This window comes from Helianthus annuus, chromosome 14 (genome assembly GCF_002127325.2).
Source record: "Helianthus annuus cultivar XRQ/B chromosome 14, HanXRQr2.0-SUNRISE, whole genome shotgun sequence".
NCBI lineage: Eukaryota > Viridiplantae > Streptophyta > Magnoliopsida > Asterales > Asteraceae > Helianthus > Helianthus annuus.
In genome coordinates, this window is record NC_035446.2 from 104,167,113 (window position 1) to 104,174,652 (window position 7,540).

Here is a 7,540-nt window from a genome sequence, read left to right on the forward strand (position 1 = left end):
GTAAACCAACTTGAATTTATACTGATATGTACATATATACAAATAAGCACTTAAAACTTCGAGGGGCGTCAAAATGAAATTTCATAAGTTTTTAGGAAGTTAAGGGGTGTAAATGTAACTGAAAGTTAAGGGTTCAAAGTAAAAAAAAAAAAAAAAAGACAAAAATGAACAAAAAAAGAAAAAAGAAAGTTACTAAAGCTCCGATGTGATGGACGCTACAGTAACCCAACTTGTTATTTAATAATATTTATTTATATTATTATTTATATAACTGCTTCATGTTACCTTGTTTTTCTTCTCTAGCCCACCGATAACCCTATCAATGGCACCTTCGAAATGTTCCATGGTTATCTTAGTTTTTTCACCTCTAGCTGCAATTAACGCCGCTTCGTTACAAACATTCGCAATATCAGCACCAGCAAAACCCGGAGTTAGAGCAGCAAGTCTCTGAGAGAAATACGACGGTTCATTATCAAGCTTAAGCTTCTTCAAATAAATTTGGAAAATTTGTTCACGTCCTCTGATATCCGGTTTATCAATACTAATTTGTCTATCAAATCTTCCGGGCCTCAACAACGCTTTATCTAAAATATCCGGACGGTTCGTGCCCGCAAGAACAACCACACCAGCAGTGGTTCCGAACCCATCCATTTCAACCAGAAGTTGGTTAAGTGTGCTTTCTCTCTCATCGTTTGAACCCGAGAACCCACCACGACCCCTGGCTCGACCAATTGCGTCAATTTCATCGATGAAAATGATGCTCGGTGCACACTGTCTGGCTTCTTGGAACAAGTTTCTAACCCTAGATGGGCCCACACCGACAAACATCTCCATAAAATCTGATCCTGATATTGAGAGAAATGGGACACCAGATTCTCCTGCGGTTGCTTTAGCTAAAAGGGTTTTCCCCGTCCCAGGTGGGCCCACCAGTAAAGCACCTTTTGGGATTTTGGCTCCTAGTTCCTCGTATTTCTTCGGGTTTTTGAGAAAGTGCACGAATTCCATGATTTCTTGTTTTGCTTCGTCACACCCAGCGACATCGTTGAAAAAGACCTGTATAAAAGATTGAAGTGATTATGTTTATCCAAACATTAAAACCGGATTATTATGACCACATAGCACGATAACTGGATAATCAGTTTCAAACTCAATACAAACACCAAAATACTTAATTGTAGCAAAGAACTTTGTGAAAGCATAGGTTAAAAACAGAAAGATGATCTATACTCTATGCAGTTAATGTAGTAAAAAATCGGATATCGGTCAAGGACCGGTATTTGAGATATCGGTTATCGCGATGGGATATCGGTAATTTTAATATCATGCTGAATTTATATATATAGCAATTTAAAACTAATAATTCAGGTCTAGTCTCATACCATTAACAAAGTAACCTTTTGCAACTTGCAAAACACTAACAATTGCAGCAAATAGGAACTCATTAAGACTTAAAACACTAACAGTTAACAATTAAGACTTAAAACACTAATAGCAGCAATAAGAAGAAAGACGAATAGTAGAACTAAGAAGAAAGGCACTGATATCAGGAGAATCGGTGATATATCGATCAACATCGCCGATAGTATCGGTACCGATATTTTGCACCACTATCTCACCAGAACGATAACCGATATATCGGAGATATTATACTCTATACTATATAAGAGATGAAAAAAGCACCTTATTTTTTGCATTCTTATCGACTTTATTAATATGGGCTTTTCCAATATTGAATATCCCACGAGCACCTTTTCCACCACCACCGCCAACCCTAAACCACCTTGCATTCTCCGACTCATGTACCAAAGGGATCCCAGTAACAAAAGTGTGGGTGCGAACCGCATAATTTCTTGATACCAAACCATTTCAGAAGCATATGTGACAGGAACATAATCATGAGAATCTATGCCGAGTGCTTCTTGTGCTTCCTCTAGTTTCTCCTCGAAAGATTCAACACTCCCAATATTGAAATAGTACTTGTATTGGCTTGTGTTAACTTTTGCGGGTGAATCGATTCCTTCCATAGAGCCATCAGTTGATTGATTCCTGGGTGTGTTTCGGACATATACTTTTGCAACTGATTTGTTGGATATAACTATGTGATCCACCAAGCCTGGTTCTAGAAGCTTGTTTTTGAATTCTTGGAAACTAATCTGTAAATAACAAAAGCAAAACGAAAAACATGTTAACATCAATAGTCAATACTATACAATATAAATCTACGGTAAAATTTAACCTTTGCTGACCTGTTTTTGTTCACGAGGACCAAACGAGAGCGATGAAAAGAGCAACAATCCAATCACTAGCATAGGAATGGGTATTTGGAATTGAAATTGCTTTGGAAAGAAACCTCCATCATCTTCTGCATTTGATTCCTCTACACGTTGTATAAAGTCATTAGTACTAAAACAAACAAACGATGAATGCGACCAATTTGTCATTTACCAAAAAAATCAATACTTTTGAAAGTTTTGCATTAATCAACACAACAACAACAACCATACCCAGTATAATCCCACCTATAGCGAAGCTATTGACAGGGTCTGGGGAGGGTACGATGTAGGCAAGCCTTACCTCTATCCCAGGGATAGAGAGACTGCTTCCAGTGAGACCCCCGGCTCTAAAAACCATAACCAAGATATAAGCTTCTAGGTAAATATATAAGCACACACTACTAAAAGAGAGGGGGGGGGGGGGGGAACCCAAGACATAATCTTCTGGGACATCATATAAGCACACACTACTAAAAGAAGGGGTAATAAAAATAATCAAAATAAACACATAAATGAATAAGTACCTGTTAGTAAAACTACGACACCGGGACTAGGTGGGGACTTATAAAAGCTATATCACACCTCATACAAAATGAAAAATTAAACTAATAAGACGAGAATGTAAAGCAAAAACCAGGCCACCCTCTTAAAAGTCCTTAACCTTAATCCTACGTCTCCACGAAGTTCTGTCCTCGGCCATGTCCTCAGAGAGGTGCAAATCTAGCAAATCTTGCCTAATCCGCTCAGAGAGGTGCATTAATCAACACAAGGGAGGCTAAAAACATCATTGACCAGTCTTACCAAACATGATATTACACCTGGCCATGCATATAAGATAGAAATATACTCGAATATGCATTACAATAGTTCCTATTATTAGATTACACATTCAAGAAATATCCATGATCGATGTTCATTCTAGCCTGTTCATATTTTCACAGGAAATATATCAACAAGAGGTCCAAACTACAAATGAATATGCATGTTCATTCTAAGAGTAGCCTATTTCTAGCACACTTAGTGATTAAATCAAGTAAAACTACTAACAAACAATACAAATACATAAAGACTATAATCAACACTCCAAATTATAGCATCTAAACTCAGAAAGCAAGCTATCTAACCTTTAGATTCAGATTTCTGGTTATTCCCTTTGGAGTTTCCTTCTTTTCCTTGGGATAGAAGTTCTCATAATCTGCACAAAAAAAAAAAAAAAAAAAAAAAAAAAAAATAGAAAACATAGCCATATGTTCAATTTGCATAAATTAGGTCAAAACATAACCACTAATAGCAATCCAAAAGGTTACTTTTATCAAATTCATCTTCAACAAAACAATCAGGTGCCACAAGTGATTCAAAATCAGTGAAATTAATAGTATGCATATTAATATCAGCAAGAAAACAATACAAAAAGAAGTTAATCTTACTCTTCTTTTTAGGAGCTTCACTGGAAAAGAACCTTCTGAACCTAGGGTTTGCAAGAACACAACTTATATCCGAAACACACACCTTACTCGACAATCCACCACCATTTATATCTTTATTCCCCGCTAACGAACCTAAAAACCGCCTCAAAATCCTCAAACTTTCATCTCCGTTTCCATTAACCCGAGATTCATACACAGAAACGGTCAAAATCTGCGATCTTCCGCTCAAAACATTCTACCAAACGATTGAAAACAACAAAATCAAAACATAAACACAATCAATTAGAAAACAAAATCCATTCGAACAAAGCTTACCCTAGAACGAGAGGATCGAGCGATTGAGCGGGCGAGCCTTGAGAACATCATGATTTCGAGATGAATTGGTGTGATTTCGTTGAAGGAATTGGCATGCGAGTGTGTGAATTTGGGGGAAGATATGAGAGGGGGAGAAAGAAAGAAAGAAAGTGCCTGTGAGGTGTTCGACGAAAATACCAGATATTTGTTTGTTCTAGTTTTGGGCCACGAGTATCGACGGATATATGGAAACACGAAACGCGGCTAAGGGGGGGAACTGAAGGTTTTCTTTCAGTTTGATTGATTATTATTATTGTTTTTGATTTGATTTATTATTATGGATTAATGAAAACTTGGGTAGCAAGATAAATTGGACTTTTAGATGTCAAATGTCACCAAACCTAACAAGTTGTTTGATTTTAATTTATTATTAATAATAATATAAAAATAGTGCTTTTATTTATAGTTGATTGGAATAATATTTTTTAAGAAGACTTGCGGTATTACTTAGTTAAATATATAGTCGAGTTCTGGATTATAATTAGATTGAAGATATCTTAATAGAAAAATCTAGTATACTAATTATTATTATTATTATTATTATTATTATTATTATTATATGTTATTATTATTATTATTATTATTATTATATGTTAATAGACCAACTGAAATGAATAGTGTCTAGCAGTTGATTCACCTGCTTGCTTCACTTTTCCATTTTCTCCAACACTTGTCATCACATATTTCTCAAAAGAGCTTCGTGGCATCATATGAAAGAAAGAGAGTGAGTCATACAAAGGAACAGAGAGAGAGAACGGAAGAGAAAGAAAGAGTAAGAATGAAGAAGAAAAAGAGAGATTCGGAAGAAAGAGACAAATCCAAAACTGGCGAGTAATCGGCGACCGGCCCCCAGAGCATGCTCGCATCCCACCCATAGAACAGAAAATGTAGAAACCCTCGGATTTTTAGTCAGATCGGGTTATGTTTAGGGTTTACAGCGGTGGGTGTGGTAGGGATGTGGCCGGTGGTGTTTATTATTTGTTTTTCATCATGGTTTGTGCAAGGAGTTATGCTGTCAAAATGCTTTCTGGTGGTCTATACATTTGTGGGTTTTGTTTGGAAATCAAGAAAGACACGGTCTTGATTTAGGCTAGGGTTTCTGGTTTTTATTAACTTTATAATTAGATTGGAGATATGTTAATAGGAAAATCTAGCCCCGTTTGCGGTATGTACATATAATGTATATATGTGTGGACGCTCGGGGGCAAAAGTGAAAGTGCACTAATTTTAACGTTATTTTACTAATTTCGTGAAAATAACGTTAAAAGAGGGGGATGGTTAATCATGCATCATGTGATGGTGTTGATAGTCGAAAGACAAAATGGTACATGTACTAATATGCCTTTGTCCCGATTGTTGAGTGTTATGTGTCTTGTGTCTAAGGCTTAATGCAAAACTACTATCGAGTCAGGGGTCTCATAGAAAGCAGCCTCTCTAGTCCTACGTAAAACTAATCACATTGAAATTTTTTATTAGTTTTAAATAAATAGATTATAACACCTTTTAAGCAATATTTCCTTGTATTAATCAGTTAGAACTTTTCAAACGTAAAACTTTAGCATTCCCAAATTAGTCATAGAAGCCTCTAATCTTTATAATTCAAGCGTGCTTTAGACGTCAAACTAAGCTATACCAATTAAACCTTATTACTCTATTATAATAGGGTAGCACTTTGGGATTTCCCAACATCTTACACATTTGCAGTCGTTTGGTTTGTTTAATATTTCCGTCTTTTCTATTTTATGGTAATCTTATCTTTTGGAGTTCTCATTTTCGTGCGGTAATTCACGGATCGATAAACGCAACCTGTGAGTAGATCTTATGTAACACCCCGTGTTTCGAAAGTCAAAGTCAAGATTGAAGTCAAAGGAAAAAAAGATCGCTAATTGCGATCTGTCACTCCTTGCTCAATTCCTGTTTTGACCTATTTGACTTGTAGATAGTCTCTTTATGCTTTTACGTTAGTTGTATTATGTGGAGTACTTGTTAATAATTGAGGTTTAATCGATGTTTATCGCATGATTTGTCGACTTATCGCTTATCGCATCGCAATCGCATTCGCAACTCGAATTATGTGTCTGAATATGGTTTTTAAGTGTGTGTGTTACTTGTACATGTTTATTTATGTTTACGTTGTGGTGATTAATTGAAACGCAATCGCAAACGCTAAACGTATGTTGATTAGGATGATTGTATGTTAGATATAGTAGTTGGGATTAAAAGTAATTTGAATGAGAAGCTCTATCGCATTGCAACGCTCAATACACGAATAAAAAAAAAAAACAAAACTCGTCGCGCCAAACACTCGAATCGAGTGGCCAACCGATCGAGTGGCCAGCCGATCGTGTCACACCCCTATTTTCCACGTGTCACCGGTGGGCCCGGTGGGGGATTGTCGTGACGTAGTTGATATCATCATAGTCAAACAACACAAATTATAATGCACAGCGGAAGCAAAGAAAGATTTATTTCAACTTAAAATTATTGTAATATCCAAGTATCACAAAATGTCGAAATAAAATCCACAGACAGAATCAAATAAACAGGAAACTTCATTTCAACAGACTTCATGCATCCTAAGCTTGCGAGACTTCTATGGATGCTTAAGGAGTGACCAGCCTATTACGCGTAGTACCTGCACTTAGTCTTGTTTGGAAAATACGTCAGTTTACACTGGTAAATACAATTTAACTGACTCATTTTGAAAACATTTAAAATTGATTTAAATGCACGTGGCATAAAACTTTTTATAACTTGGGATAATTATTTGCTTAATAATCTTGTAAAGAATTACATGTTCATTCTGCGTTCAGTAGCCCGGGTTCGTTCCGGGTTAAGGATTAATAGACACACCACTTAATATAATCCGCTGCGAGACTTCTCTCGTACCGACGATTATACATATACAGCGCTACGGGTGTACGCCTACACCCGAGTGCTAAGGTCGTGGCCATTCTTTGAATGATGCCAAGGATATCCGGGACATGGTCATTAAGCCCCCAAAGGCGTTAAACAACAAACAACATTTTCAAATGGGTTTCATTTGACTGCACATAACCAAGACGGTTATGGTCAATTTCCCAACCAAGCGGTATTTTATATACCGTACCGAAGCCCGTATAGGGAAAATAAGTTAAACGTATTTACCTGAGCAGTATAAACCAAATATAACGAGTGCAAGTAGCTTTTACTGGGGCTCCTAGATCTGAAATTAAGGTTTAATAACTATTAGAATCCTAACGGGTCTTAAGCTTAGACCGGTTTGTTTTTATATAAAGATTACGGTTTTAAACGCACAATAAGGCGAAGACCGTTTTAGAATGTGGTTTTGACCCATCAAGCTTGCACACTTGTTTTATATGGGTAACATAATCACATTTCTGAATTTTGAGACTGAAAAAGATATGGTTTGACCGTTTCGGCTAAAATGGCCAAAACTAGTCCACTTAAAGCCGATCCGAACGCGTAAAAAGCGTAACGAGTAAC

General features: G+C 36.6%; 1 pseudogene; it reads right to left on the bottom strand.

Annotated features, from left to right (window-relative positions):
• Positions 1–257: 257 nt before the first annotated feature.
• On the bottom strand, positions 258–4,273 carry LOC118486286 (annotated as a pseudogene).
• Between the last annotated feature and the right edge of the window lie 3,267 nt (positions 4,274–7,540).